This window comes from Macaca fascicularis, chromosome 7, assembly GCF_037993035.2.
Source record: "Macaca fascicularis isolate 582-1 chromosome 7, T2T-MFA8v1.1".
Taxonomy (NCBI): Eukaryota; Metazoa; Chordata; class Mammalia; order Primates; family Cercopithecidae; genus Macaca; species Macaca fascicularis.
Genome location: NC_088381.1, coordinates 59,449,176 through 59,465,394, shown reverse-complemented (window position 1 = coordinate 59,465,394; position 16,219 = coordinate 59,449,176). Strand labels below are relative to the sequence as shown.

General features: G+C 38.7%; 1 pseudogene; it reads left to right on the top strand.

Moving 5' to 3' along the window:
* Positions 1–416: 416 nt before the first annotated feature.
* Positions 417–835, top strand: LOC123574371 (peptidyl-prolyl cis-trans isomerase NIMA-interacting 4 pseudogene; annotated as a pseudogene).
* The last annotated feature ends 15,384 nt before the right edge of the window (positions 836–16,219 follow it).

Here is a 16,219-nt window from a genome sequence, read left to right as displayed (position 1 = left end):
GGTTCTCTTAATGAGGTCCTCAGAGAGAAGAGGGCAGGGTTAAGAATGGAAGCTGAGGATGAGATGCTAATGAGTGATATGTAGGGGCAGTCAAGCAGTCCACAGAACCCCTTCAGGAGCAACTTCTTTGCAACCAGCAATTTCTTTTTTACTTTCTCTTTCTTCCAATTGTGCCTCCGTCTCAGCGGGGAGCTCCCACAATTAATACTGTTCCAGTTGAAGCTACTCTTGGTTCTAGTAAGTGTAAGAAGAGAAGAGAGATGTGTTAGGGGGATTCAGAGGTAGATTCTGGAAGACTTTATTGTGATGAGATCTTTACTGAGCCTGGAAAATATGACAATTTTATGTTTCAGATTCCAGTGACATTTTCAGACGATTCAAACACCGTTTCCATGGAGTTAGAATTTCTAAGCCCGGATAGTTCAACAGCAAGTTTCCAAGATGCCGCCCAAAGGAAAAAGTGGTTCTTGAAAAGTTGGGAGAGGGGGAGCAGCCTCTGGGAGTGACAGCGCTAACAAGAAGGCTCAAGGTCCCAAGGTGGTGGCAATGCAGTAAAGGTCAGACACGTTCTATGTGAAAAACATGGCAAAGTCACGGAAGTCATGAAAAAGTTAAAGTCTGGAATGAGATTCAATGAAGTGGCCACATAAAATGTGAAGATAAAGCCAGGCAAAGGGGACACTTGGGTTAGATGACCAGAGGGTCCATGGTGGGACCATTTCAAGAAGCAACATTTGCCTTGCCTGTAAGTGGGATAGATAAGCCTGTGTTTACAGACTCACCGGTTAAGACAAAATTTGGATATCATATTATTATGGTTGAAGGAAGAAAATAAAATCATATGAAAGACTGAAAAGAAAAAAGATTTTTCTAAGCCCATGAAAAAGGCACACTTAGAAATTTCTAACCCCACAGGAAAGGGTGTTTGAATCCTGTAAAATTGTCATGAAGTTTTTCTGCCTGGCAGAAAAATATGAGATGGTGATCACCATTTGTTTCCTACTTTATTAAGAGCATTCATTGTGGCTAAGGTGAAGGAACCCAGAGGACAGGAACCCAAGGCTGAATCCAGTCCTCTGAGGATAAAAAGAGGATAGGGAAGAGAGGAGAGTACACCTGTCACCTGCTCAGGGACAGGCTGCATCGATGACATCTCTACTTGCTGGCTCAGTCTTTTAGTCTTTCCAGGCCTGGGAACCTCCATGAGCAATGGGGATGGATGGTGTCGTTGCTGAGGAGGAGCTGCATGGTGTGACGGTAGACATATAATGGTGCACACTTAAACTTTCCTCAGCAGCCCCATAAAGGCTACCTGACTGCCTCTGAGATTTGAACCTGGAAGATGAGATTCCAGCAGTGGTTAAAACAGGAGAGCCACGAAACTGGAAGAGAGAGGAGACTGCCTGGGCCTCAGGGGTGGGACTGGAATGTGTGGTCTTTGGGTCTGACTCTGGCTTAGAGGGCCGGAAGAAGAAGATTAAGTCACTGCTGAGTCATGGAAGCAGAGGCTGTAGGAGGCCCTAGGGGTGTTGGGGTCAGTGATTTCTTTCTGATAGAGGAGATGTGAGGTACCCCAGGAAAGCTGCATGGCTGCACTGACGAAGGGATGGATGGGATTTCTGCAATTGCACAATTGTCAATCTGATGCCAAATTCATTGCTTTTAGAATGAGAATTAAAGACTCTTGGTGTGTCAGGAGAGAGGAAGAGTAAAAGTCTTGAAGAGGACGCTACGACAGCTAAAAGTACACAAAAGAGCCCGGAATTCCTGGGGTAGACAAAGGTTGTCTGGGGGACCCTGACAGGGACATTTGGCTAGATCACGTAATAAGTATTACTTTGTGTAAGACCATTTATTAATGTGCTCTACTTTTTATCTTGAAACAAGGAGTAGAAAATAAGGATGTATATTTTCTAACAGAAGCTATTGAGAAAGAACTTGGTAGTAGCACCTTTGTTGTAATCGTTCTTATTCTGTGAGATCTAATACACTGCCGTGCCCATGTGCCGACTGCATCACTGAGGATTTATTCAGCACCACACAATTATTTTTGGTAATTGAGAGAGTTTCAGGAAGCAGAAGTTTTCATCTTCAAGGGACTAAAAGTTCGGCAGGCTGTAGCATCTGTCTTTTAAGACGTCTGGAGGCTTGAACAAACATTTAGAACTGGACAGTAAGGAATAATCACAGTGTTTCGAAAACACAAAAACCAAACAAACCTTCAACATGCTATTCTTTGTTTTGTTTTCACTCATGCTCCCCTCATTCTCTGCCTTCATATTCTTTTTTTTTTGAGACAGAGTCTCACTCTGTCGCCCAGGCTGGAGTGCAGAGGAGTGATCGTGGCTCACTTTAACCTTGGCCTTCCGGGTTCAAGTGATTTTCCTGCCTCAGCCTCCTGAGTAGTTGGGATTACAGGCACATGCCACTGCACCCAACTAATTTTTGTATTTTTAGTACAGACGGGATTTCACCATGTTGGCCAGGCTGGTCTCCAACTCCTGGCCTCAAGTGATCCACCTGCCTTGGCCTCCCAAAGTGCTGGGATTACAGACGTGAGCCACCGTGCCAGCCTCTGCCTTCATATTCTAATTGTTAGAGTCAGCTTTCTTATGCTGTCATTTCAAACAGTTAGAACAAGCACTGGCCAATGTGCCCAAAGGTATGGGGAGGGAGGGGATTCTTGTCTTCTTCTACTTCCTCCTGGCTGTATGCCCTCAACAATCACCTAACTTTTTTGAACTTCAGCCTTTTAATTTGTAAAATGAGAATAATACAAAGGTTTTTTTTTTTTTTTTTTTTTCCTACCTCTCTGGTTAGTTATTTTGAGAAATGAGATATTATTTGCAAAATTACTTTCACAGCTGTAACACGCTATATAGTCATTTCACATAGCAGAGACGTTAAGGGCAGGGAGAAAGGACAGCAGAGAATAGCAAGAGATGGCCCCGGGAATGACAGCGGGAGGCCAGACAAGGAGACATCTTGCATAAAGGCCATGTGAAGAAGTGTGACCTTTGGACATTTTAATTTTAATTTTATTTCCTTATTTTTTATTCTTTTGAGCACTCTATCACCCAGGCTGCAGTACATTGTTGTGATCATGACACACTGCAGCCTTGACCTCCTGGGCTGAAGCAATCCTCCCACCTCAGCCTCCTGAGTAGCTGGGACCACCACTACCACGCCCAGCTTTATTGATTGATTGATTGATGATTGATTGATTGTAGTGATAGAATCTTCTTATGTTGCTTTGTTTAGGCTGGTCTTCAGCTCCTGGGCTCAAGGGATCCTCCCATCTCAGCCTCCCAAAGTGCTGGGATCATAGGCATGAGCCATGGTGCCCAGCTTGAACATTTTTAAGTAGGAGAGCCATTTGGTCCGATTTAAACTTTCAGTGTATCACTTTCAACTTTGTGGAGGTTGGATTTCAGGAGGACCAGTTGAAAGGCAGAGAGATTAGGGAAGGGAAGGTTGCAATAAAGATACTGAGGGTGAGAACTAGGATGGTGGTAAGTCGCTGGGATGGACAGCAGAGGAAAAAATAACTTCGGAGGTAAAATAAAGAGCACGTAGTGATCAACTGACTGGTGGGAGAGAGGGAGAATTGAGGCGTTCATGAAAGAGGACTCCTGAGTTTCTGGTATAGGTAGACAGCCCCTAATTCAGATAAGGGAATATATTATACAAGGAGGAGCAGGACTGGAAGGAATGAAGGTGAGTTCCATCAAGATGCACATGGGGCATGGAAGCGGAAATACCCCATAAGCAGTTGGATATAGACATTTGAAGCCTGGGGAGAATGTCAGGGCTAAAGATGTTGATTTTGGAGGCGTCAGCTTATAGTTATTTTTTAATCTTAAAAGTGTTCCTAAGTAACTGTAAAATTTGAAGGTCAAATAATCTTTAGGAAAACTAATGTTAAGAGGTGGTATATTATTTTCTAATTATAACAGTGGCTTACAATGATACAAATTGATTTGTCTTACAGTCCTGTAGGTCAGAAGTCTGACACTGGGCTTTTGACCACACTGAGCTAAAATCAAAGTGTCACCAGGGCTGTGTTCCTTTCTGGAGGCTCTAGGGGGAAAATTCTTTTCCTTGCTTTTTCCAGCTTCCAGAAGCCACCTGTATTCCTTGATTTGTGGCTTCCTTCTTCCATGTTTGAATCCAGCGTGGGTGGGTTGAGTCTTTTTCATGCTGTCATTTTGCAGGTTTCCCTTCAGCTTTTTCATCCACTTTTAAGGACTCATGTGATTAGAGTGGGCCCATCTGGATAATCCAGAATAATCTCCTCATCTCAAAATCATCTGATTAGCAACTCTGATTGCATCTGTAACCTAATTTCTCTTTTGCCATGTTAGGTAATATATTCATAAGTTTAGGGCATGGACATCTTTGGAGGCATTAGCTGCTTACCACAGATGGTAGAAAGAAAAAGCTTTCATTAAAGGGGTCAAGATATGGACAGGTAAGAGGAGAGTGGTGTCATCATTGTCCTTGAAATAAGGCCCAAAGATCTAAAGCCATATTCTTGGAATGACTCTAGCTAAACCTAAAATGGGTAAGTGAGTAATGACGTGGTGGAGAGCTAGAAGATTTGGATTCAAGTTCTAGGTTTTTTCCCCATGCTTTGGGACCTTGGGTCATCTACATTCTAAGACATTTTCTTCATCTGCACACCATGGATCATGATTATACTTCCCTCATAAAGTAATGCACATGAAAACTTTTAGTAAATTATAGAGCGATTTGCACATGTCAATGATATGCTGTTCAGGAATTTCCCTAAGACTTTTTCAAGGTATGTTCAAGTCTATGTCAATATTCTATCAGGATCAACTACCTCTTTCAAGCTACAAGGTAAGCCTTCCTCAATCCTGAATTACTAGGCTTTAGTAAAAGAATCTGCATTAAATGAGTGACTCTGTCAGCCCACATATATAGGGTATATACATAAGCCATTTACGTATATAAGCCGCCATTAGCAAAATTACTCCTGCTTTCAATGTTAACATCACCAGCTGCTGAATATTAGTTTGTATAAATGGAAGGTTCTAGAAAAGATGAGAGGGTATAAAGAGAGCCTCTAGTGGAGTAGGTCTGTGAGAACTCATATTGAAGAATTATCACCAGGAAAAGAGAGTTGTCATAATGTGCACTAATTTAGAAGTCAGATAAAAAAGAGTTTAAATCTAAATAAGATATAGATTTTGATACTTAAGGTAGAATTTTCTGGGGTTAGAGATGTCCAATTCTAGCATTAATGGGTGCAGACTGTATTTTTTTAGTGTTAAGGTATAGGCTGTAATGATCTTTATCATTAGGATTCCTGTGGTGGGTAGTGGGTACTTACTTGGACATTATGACTATTTACGTTCCAAATGTAAGATTTTATAATATCTTTAACTTCCATTGCTACTTGGAAATTTCAAAGTCAACTTCAAACTCAATACATCTAGAACCTTCTGGTTTAAGTCCAGTTTATTTTTGCTACTAAGTGTCCCTGTTTCCATCAGTGGTAGCTAGTTTCTCAAGCCCACAGGCTAAAACTCTTTTTCTCTTCATTCTATGATGATTAATTTAGCACCCACTACATACCAGACAGTGAATGAGACAAAAGGATTACAAAGATGAATAGGAGATGTCCATTCCAAGTAGTTTGGTATCCTGGATACATCCATGAAAGCCTTCTGCTGCAATACATCTCACATACTATATTTAAAAATTATTTAAGTGCTAAATTAGCAAGAAAGTAGGAGTACTCTTCAGATGCCCAAAGCAAGAAAATGCAGGAATTAAGACTGGTCAGGGCAAAACAAACATTAGCCATTTAACAAAAATAACAACGAATTTAAATAAAGACAAGATAAAGTTAAATTGCCAATGGGATTAATCAGAGTTAAAGTATACTAAAGTCCTTGATCTGTTCAAGAGGTGGGTATTTAGTATCATAAGATTTTACTAAATTTTATGTGTATGTTACAACTTCTAGAGTAATCATCAAAAGAATAGAAATTGAGTGCAAAGCTTTCAAACTAGTAAAGGAAAAAATAAAGCAAAAAATAAAATTAATCCACAAGAATGGAAGAAAGGAATGATAATAATAGTTAAACAAAAGAAAATGAAAATGCAAAAAATAATAGAAATCACAAAGTAAATCTTAACTCACCATTTATCCCTATATATGTGAATGGAATCAATTATCCAGTTAAAAGTAAATATTGTCACATGAAATTTTAAAGATGATTAGGCCAGGCATGGTGGCTCACATCTGCAATCCCAGAACTTTGAGGGGCCAAGATGGGAGGATCCCTTGAACTCAGGAGTTTAAGACCAATCTGGGCAACACAGCGAGACCTCCTCTCTACAAAAAACAAAAAAATCAGCCAAGTGTGGTGCTGCATGCGTGTAGTCCCACATGCTTGGAAAGCTGAGGTGGGAGGATCAGAGGTCCAGGCTACAGTAAGCTGTGATTGTGCCACTGCGCTCCAGCCTGGGTGACAGAGTGACAGCCTATTTCAAAAACACAAGTATATATATATAATAAAAGATTAGCCATTTTTTGCTTACAAGAGATGCACTTAAATATAAAGTTGAAAGTAAAAGAAAAGATATTCCAGGTAAATATTAACCATATATAGGTATATGAGACAAACCATGTATAGGTGTAGCCATATCAGAGAAAACAGATTTTCAGGTAAAAAACATTATTAGAGACAAAGAAGATCAATATGTAATAATAAAAATGTGCAAGTCATATGACTGACAATTCTATTTTTAATTTTTTGAGGAACTGCCACACTGTTTTCTATAATGGCTGTACAAATTTCAATCTCCACCAATAGTGTATAAAGTTCCCTTTTCTCTACTTCCTTGTCAACTTGTTATCTTTTGTCTTTTTGACCACAGATTCTTTTTTTTTTCTTTGTTTGAGATGGAGTCTCACTCTGTTGCATAGCTGGAGTGCAGTGGCGTGATCTCGGCTCACTGTAACCTCCGCCTCCCGGGTTCAAACAATTCTGCCTCAGGCTCCTGAGTAGCTGGGATTACAGGCACCCACCACATGTCTGGCTATTTTATTTTATTTTTATTTTTTGTATTTTTAGTAGCGACAGGGTTTCACCATGTTAGCTAGGCTGGTCTTGAACTCCTGACCTCAGCCTCAACCTCCCAAAGTGCTGGGATTACAGGCGTGAGCCACCGCACCTAGCCCGACAACAGCCATTCGAACAGGAGTTAGGTGATATCTCCTTGTGGTTAATTTGCATTTTCCTGATGATTAGTGATATTGAGACTTTTTCTTATGTCTGTTGGCCATTTGTATGTCTTCTTTTGAAAAATGTCTATTCATGTCTTTTGCTTATTTTTAAAATCAGGTTATTTGTTTTCCTGCTACTGACTTGTCTGAGCTCCTTAAATATTTTGGATATTAACCCCTTATCAGATGTGTAGTTTCCAGATATTTTCTCTCATTCTGTAGGTTGTGTCTTTACTCTGTTGATTGTTTTCTTTGCAGCGCAGAAGTTTTTAGTTTCATGCAATCCCATTTGTCTATTTTCGGTTTTGTCGCCTCTGTTTTTGAGGCCATATTAAAAAAATCATTGCCCAGATCAATGTCATGGAGTTTTCCTGTGTTTTCTTCTAGTAGTTCTATAGTTTCAGGTCTTATATTTAAGGTTTTTTTCTGTTTGTTTTGAGACGGAGTCTCGCTTTGTCACCCAGGGTGGAGTGCAGTGGCGCAATCTCAACTCACTGCAGTTTCCTCCACCCAGGTTCAAGCAATTCTCCTGCCTCACTCTCCTGAGTAGCTGGGATTACAGGTGTGCACCAACACGCCCAGCTAATTTTTGCATTTTTAGTAGATACAGGGTTTTGCCATGTTGGCCAGGCTGGTCGCCAACTCCTGGCCTCAGGTGGTCCGCTCGCCTTGGCGTCCCAAAGTGCTGAGATTACAGGCATCAACCACTGCATGCGGCCTATTTAAGTCTTTAATCCAGTTTGGAGTTGGTATTCGTATATGTTGAGAAATAAGGGTCTAATTTTATTCCACATATGTGTATCCAGTTTTCCCAATGCTATTTATTAAAGGGATTGTCCTTTCCCCATTGTGTGTTCTTGGCACCTTCGTGAAAATCAGTTGGCTGTAAAAGTTTGGATTTATTTCTGGGCTCTTTATTCTGTCTCTGTTTTTATGCCAGTACCATGCTGTTTTGGTTACTATAGACTTCCAGTATACTTTGAAGTTAGGAGTGCAATGTCTCCACCTTTGTTGTTCTTATTCAAGATTGCTATGGGTATTTGGGGTCTTTTGTGGTTCCCTGTGAATTTTAGAATTTTTTTTTTCTATTTTTTGAAAGAATGCCATAGGTATTTTGACAAGAATTGCGCTGAATCTGTAGACTGCTTTGGGTAGTGTGGACATTTTTAACAATATTAATTCTTCCAGTCTATGAACATGGAATATCCTTCCCTTTATTTGTATCCTTTTCAATTTCTTTCATCAGTGTTTTACAGTTTTCATTGTAGAGAACTTTCAATCTACTTGGTTAAGTTTATTTCTAGGTATCTTTTTTTGGAGCCATTTTAAGTGGGATTGTTTTCTTGATTTCTTTTTCAAAAAGTCCACTATTAGTGTATAGAAACATTACTAATTATTGTGTATTAATTTTGCATTCTGCAGCTTTATCGAAGTTGTTTATTAGTTCTAACAATTTTTTTGGTAGAGTCTTTAGGGTTTTCTAGGTATATGATCATGCTGTCTGCAATGAGGGACAATTTGATTTCCTGTTTTCCATTGTGAATGCCTTTTAATTCTTTCTCTTGCCTACTTGCTCTGGCTAGGATTTCCAGTACTATGTTGAATAGAAGTGGTGAAAAGTGGGGATTCTTGTGTTGTTTCTCTAAGGAGAAAAAGCTTTCAAATTTTCCCCATTCAGTATTATGTTAGCTGTGGATTTGTCATACATGACCTTTATTGCATTGAGGTACATTCCTATACCTAACTTGTTGAGAATTTTTGTCATGAAGAGATGGTTGAATTTTGTCACATGCTTTTTCTGCATCTATTGAAATGACCTTATGATTTCTGTCCTACACTCTATTAATGTGTTGTATTACATTTATTGAACCATCCTTATATCCCTGGGATAAATCACACTTAATCATGATGAGTGATCTTTTTAATGTCTTGTTGAATTTGGTTTTCTAACATGTTGCTGGGGATTTTTGCTTCTATGTTCATCAGGGATATTGACCTGTAGTTTTCTTGTGTGTGTATGTGTCCTTGTCTGGTTTTGATGTTAGGGTGCTGTCCTTATAAAATGACTTTGGGGCTGGGTGCGGTGGCTCATGCCTGTAATCCCAGCACTTTGGGAGGCCGAGGTGGGTAGATCACCTGAGATCAGGAGTTCGAGACCAGCCTGATCAACATGGAGAAACCCCATCTCTACTAAAAATACAAAATTAGCTGGGCATAGTGGTGCATGTCTGTAATCCCAGCTACTCGGGAGTCTGAGACAGGAGAATTGCTTGAACCCAGGAGGCAGAGCTTGCAGTGAGCCAATATTGCGCCATTGCACTCCAGCCTGGGCAACAGAGCAAGACTCCATCTCAAAAAAAAAAGAAAAGAAAAGAAAAAAAAAGACTTTGGAAGAAGGGCCTCTTCTTCAGGTTTTGGGAAGAGTTTGAGAATAATTGATATTAGCTTTTCTTTAAATATTTGGTAGAATTCATCAGTGAAACAATCAGGTTCTGGGCTTTTCTTTGATGGGAGACATTTTGTTATTGATTCAATCTCCTTACTTGTTATTGGTCAGTTCAGATCTGTATCTTCATAATTCAATTGTAGTAGGTTGTATGTGTCCAGGAATTTATCCATTTTTTCTAAGTTATCCATTTTGTTGGTGTATAATTGTTCATAATAGTCTCTTACAATCTGTTGTGTTTCTGTAGTATCAATTGTAATGTCTCTTTTTTCATCTCTTATTTTGAGTCTTCTTTTTTTCTAAGCCTAGCTAAAGTTTTGTTCATTTTGTTAATCTCCAAAAAAACACCCAAGTCTTCGCTTATCTTTTGTATTACTTTTTCTATTCTCTATTTCATTTACTTCTGCTCTGATTTTTATTATATTCTTCCTTCTACTAATTTTGGGTTTAGTTTGTCCATATTTTTCTAGTTCCTTGAGGTATAATGTTAGGCTGTATGAGATCTTCCTTTGTGATGTTGGTATTTGTTGATATAAATTTTCCTCACAGAACTACTTATGGTGTATGCCACAAGTTTTGATACATTGTGTTTCCATTTTCATTAGTCTCAAGATATTTAAAATTTTTCCTTTGAATTTCCTCATTGACCTATTGTTTTTCTAGGAGCATGTTGTTTAATTTCCATGTATTTGTTAATTTTTAAAAGTTCCTTCTATTATTAATTTTTAGTTTTATACCATTGCAGTCAGAAAGAATACCTGATATTTGATTTCAGTCTTCTTAAATTTGTTAAGACTTGTTTTGTGATCCGAACATATGATCTATCTTGGAGAATGTTCCATGTGCTGTGTGAAGAATGTGTATTCTGCAGCTGTTGGATGGAATGTTCTGTATATGTCTGTTAGGTCTATTTGGTCTAGAGTGCAGTTTAAATCTGATATTTCTTTGTTGATTTTCTGTCAGATGATCTTTTCATTGCTAAAATGGGAGTGCTGAAGACCCCTACTATTATTGTATTACAGTCTGTCTCTCCCTTCAAAGTAATGTTTGCTTTATATATCTAGGTGCTCTGATGTTGGGTGCAGTAGTTACAATTGTCATATCCTCTTGCTGAATTGACTCCTTTATCATTATATACTGAACTTCTTTGTCTCTTTTACAAATTTAACTTAAAATCTACTTATCTGATATAAGTATAGTTCCTTCTACTCTTTTGCTCTTTTGGTTTCCATTTGCATCAAATATCTTTTATCATTCCTTCACTTTCAGTCTGTGTGTGTCCACTTACAGGTGAAGTGAGTCTTTTGTAGGCAGCACATATATGGGTCTTTTTAAAAAAAATTCATTTAGCCACTCTATGTCCTTTGATTTGAGGATTTAATCAATTTATATTCAAGGTACTTATTGATAGGTAAGGACTTACTACTGTCATTTAGTAGTTTTCTAGTTATTTTGTAAATTATTTCTTCTGTTGTTACTGTCTTCCTTTGTGTTTAAATGATCTTCTCTAGTAGCATGTTTGATTCCTTGCTTTTTACTTTTAGTGTATCTATTACAGGTTTTGCTTTGTGATTACCACAAAGCTTACAAAAACATCTTACAGTAAGGTTATTTTAAGCTGATAACAACTTAACTGATTGCAAAAAACAAATCTTCCACACTTTAACCCTACTCTCCATTTGAATTTTTGATGACACAGTTTACATCTTTTTATATTGCATATCCCTCAAGAAATTATTGTAATTAATTTTGGTTTTTAATAATTTTGCCTTTTAACCTTTATACTAAAAATTTAAGTGATTTACACACTATCATTACAGTAATAATTAGGGTGTTCTGAATTTGATTGTGTAGTTACTTTAGCCAGTAAGTTCTATACTTTCAGATGTTTCCATGTTACTCATCAGCAACCCTTTTATTTCAGTTTGACGACTACCACTAGGGTTTCTTCTAAGACAGGTGTGGTAGTGATGGACTTCCTCAGCTTTTGTTCATCTAGAAACATTTTATCTCTCCTTCATTTCTCAAGGATAGTTTGGCTGGGTACAGTATTTTTGGTTGGCAGGTTTTTTTCCTTTAACATTTTAAACATGGTATCCTATTGTCTCCTGGCCTGTCCAGTTTCTGCTGCTGCTAGGAGGATTGGAACTGCCTTATATGTTATTTGCTTATTTTCTGTGTTACTTTCAGGATCCTCTCTTTTTCTTTGATCTTTGACCTTTTAGTTATAATATGTCTTAGGATAATCTTATTTGGATTAAATCTGATGGGAGGTATTTGACCTTTATGCTCCTGGATATTCATATCTTTCTCCAGATTTGAAAAGTTTTCTGGTATTATTTCTTCAAATAAGATTTCTGCCCCTTTATCCTTTCCTACTCCCTCTTGAACACAATGACCTGTATATTTGCTGTTTTGATGCTATCCCATAAATCCCATAAACTTTCTTGTGTTTTCATTCTTTTTCTCCTCTGAATATGTATTTTCAAATAACCTGTTTTCAAGTTTATAGATTCTTTCTTTTGCTTGATCAATTCTGCTGTTGGTGCAACTGCATTTTCCGTCTTGTTCAATGTATTTTTTAGTTACAGGATTTCTGTTTGATTTTTAAAAATTATTTTAATCTCTTTATTAAGTTTCTCATTCTAGTCACTTATTGTTTTCCTAATTTCATTGAGGTGTTTCTCTGCATTTTTTGATGTTCACTAGCATCTTTAAAATAGTGATTTTAAATTCTTTGCCAGGCAATTAATACGTCTCCATCTCTTTAGGGTCAGTTACTGGCACCTTATTTTGTCTATTTGGTGAGGTCACATTTCCCTGGTTGTTCCTTGTGGTTATGTATTGATTTCTGTGCATTGAAGTAGGTACTTATTCCAGTCTTCACAGTCTGGCTTTATCTGGGAATGTCCTTTAGCAGTAAGCTTGTTCAGAGATTCTGGGCAGATTATCTGGTGTACTCCCTAAGCCCATGACTGCTGCAGCTGTTGCTGTGCTAAGGGGTTGCCTTAAGACGTGGACTGCCATGCCAAGTGCACTGCTGGGCTAGAATTAAGTGGCTGCCAAGGCTGGCATACACTGGGCACACCCAAAGCCTATAGCCACTGAGACTAGTGCAACACTGGGGCATGTCTGTAGCCCTTGGCTGCTGAGGCCTGCCTGTTACTGTGGGTTATTCAGAGCCCTGGCCCATTGTAGTTGGCTAGTGTTGATGCAAGCCAGGACTTGAGTTCATCTTGCAGTGGCTATAGGTTCCTATCCTATGTTGGAGTGGATCTATAGGCTCTGTCACTGGCTTAGAGACAGGGGCCATAGGAACCGCCTGGTGTTGGGTTTTACCATGGCAGGGCTGGTCTTGGTGTTCAAGGCAAAGTTTTATGTTTACCTTCCTCTACTTCTCCAAGTGAATGACATGTCTCTGCTGTGCTGCCTAGATATGGAGGAGCGGTGATGTGGGTACTGTAAAATTGTCCTTCCTATATCTTTAATGCATCTTTTACAATTATGATGCGATCACCAGGCACTACGATTTCTATCTGGCTTCCTTAGCTCTTTTAAAGGTATTTTTACGTGTGGATAGTTGTTCAAATTGATGTTTCTGGTGGGGGATGACCACTGGATAGTACTACTCCATGATCTTGCTTTGCTCTCCCATGGCCAACTTTTAACAAACTAGAAATAGAAGAAAATGTCATAATCCATTACAGATTATCTATAAAAAAATCTACTGCAGGCTGGGCATGGTGGCTCATGCCTGTAATCCCAGCACTTTGGGAGGCCGAGGCGGGCAGATCACGAGGTCAGGAGATGGAGACCATCCTGGCTACCACAGTGAAACCCCGTCTCTACTAAAAATACAAAAAATTAGCCGGGCATGGTGGCAGATGCCTGTAGTCTCAGCTACTCCAGAGGCTGAGGCAGGAGAATGGCGTGAAGACGAGAGGTGGAGCTTGCAGTGAGCCGAGATCACGCCACTGCACTCCAGCCTGGGCGACAGAGCAAGACTCCATCTCAAAAAAAAAAAAAAAGATCTGCTGCAAAGGTGAATAAGAAATAATTCCTGTCCTCAAGAAGCTCACAGTTAGGGGGAGATAGATGCAGAAGCCATGAACCACAAAATCATTCTTTGAAGTCCCCTTAACAAAGGAGAAGATAAAGGTAACGTCAATTAAGTCAGTCATCACATCTTAATTTCTTTTTATATAATAACATTGCTCAAATATTCCCTTTTCTATGACCTAACAGTGCAATCTTCCTGCTCTTATTGCACCATTTTATCTGTAATTATATCTTACTGAAGAGTTTTTAAACGCTCTGCTAAAATCAAGCTGTACTGTGAGTTAACACTCAACTAGTCTACATGACATTTTGTCTCAGATTTATTCAAAAAATTGTGAGGAAATTTTGACAGTACTTTAAAACCTTATTTTTTTTTTTATTACTAAGTATCATGTGTGCAGGTACGTTTACCACATCATGACTTTAACCATCTATGTTCTTCAAGGAAGATAGAGGCTTATGAACGGGGACAGAAATAGAATGAAGGTCAAGAACAGAATCGGAGGAAATTAAAGAGTAGAGGAGCAAGGTAAGGATGTCTATTGTGACCTTTAATCTGCAATGAAAATACTTGGTAGTTTGTCGTTCTTTTGTTTGAGTTAATTGGTAAGTACAAATGTCAGCATCTCCACTCTGAGATGCTGAGTTTTATTCTCGAGCACAGGATTGTCAGAAAATTGGGTGAGGCTTAGGGATAGGTCTCTTGAACACATTACTTGAAAATAAAATGCTTAAGGTTTTTGAATGCCTTTAATTTTTTTTATGTTTACATTAAGCATTTTTTTTTTTTTTGTATTTTCGAAAATATCAGTCCTCAATTGATTTGGAAAAAAAAAATAGGTCCCTTACCACAGGGAGTCTGAGAAACACTGAAATTGGCTCCATTAAAATCAAGGAATGCTATTCATAAAAAGATACTGTAAAGAGTGAAAAGACAAGTTACACAATGGAAGAAAATGTTCGTAACACATATAACTGACAAAGACCTAGTATTTGAAATATATGAAGAACCCATTCAAGTCAGTTAGAAAAATGGGTTAAAAACCTTAAAGAGGCACTGCATAGAAAAAGAAATTCTAATGTCTTATAAACATATTAAAGGCCTCCACCTCATTAGTCATCAGGGAAATGAAAAATTAAAACCACAATGAAAATTACACATACAGTCACCAGACTGGCAAAAATGTAAAAGATTCACAAGCCTAAATGTTGGTAGGAATCCTGAGTTACAGAAACTTTCGAATATTTGTTGCCTGTGGGAATGAAAATGAATTAAACTACTTTGGAAAACCCATTGGCAGTATCTATCAAAGTTGAACATATACAACCCAGCAATTCTTGAGGACCCAACAGAAATGTGTTACATGTATTAACCAAAGGACATATACAAGGATATTCATGGAAACACTATCATAGCCCTCAACTGAAAACAGCCAAGGTGTCCATCAGCAATAAAATGAATAAGTTGTTGTATAGTCACACAATGAAACACTCTATAGAAGTTGTTCTTAAAGCATGGACCATAGACCAGAAACATCAGCATCACCTGGGAACTTGCTAGAAATGCAAGTTCTTAAATCTCACTTTGGACTCAGTGAATCAGAACTCTAAGAGTGGGGGTCAGAACTCAGAACTTACTTTTTTAAGAAGCCTTTCAGATAATTCTGATGGACTTTAAAGATTGAGAACAGAATTTCTCTCTGTTTCTCACTGTAGAATTTTATTTCTACAGAGATAAATATGAATGAATTATAGCTTTTGCCAACAACATGAATGAGTCTCAGAAACATATTCTGTTGTCATAGTGTTTTTTGTGGTTTCTGTAAGGTATCCGCAGGACATTTCAGAGGACTGACTCTTCTGTAAATTCAGAAATGTCTCCATGCTATGATGTTTCTCATCCAGAGAGTCAGTCCCACCCTGGGGCCAAAGTATTATGGCAGAGAACAGTAGGGAGAGATATGGGGGTCACCAAAGGGGTCTGCAGTAAAGAATGCACTTTGGACTCAGGGAAACATTCAGACTCTAAAATGAAGTCCATGGGTGCCAGAACCCCTGGTGGAGTTCTTGAACTCAGGCATCCTGGGCCTGGCTGTAGTTGAAGAGAATAAATTCTGCTGCTGAAAATTCCCAAGGGTCTGGATGGAGAAGGTCTAGGGAAACTGGATATTCCTAGACTAACAGATTGGTAGATGCAGAGGCTCTGGAGCATCTGCTTGGCTTGTCCCTGGCTCTGCATTATTGGCATTGTTTCCTTGGTCATGGCTGTTGTTGCTACTGCCAAGACAATTTGGCCTGAGCCACACCTGTTAGAGAATTTCTACAACTTTGGTTGCTTTTTTTTTTTTTTTTTTTGCAGTAGACAGTGCGTTCTGGTGTTGCCTCAATAAAGGCCACATGAATTCCTGAGGTTCTTGCTCCCCTCACTTCTATCCCATTTTCTCCAAGGGTTC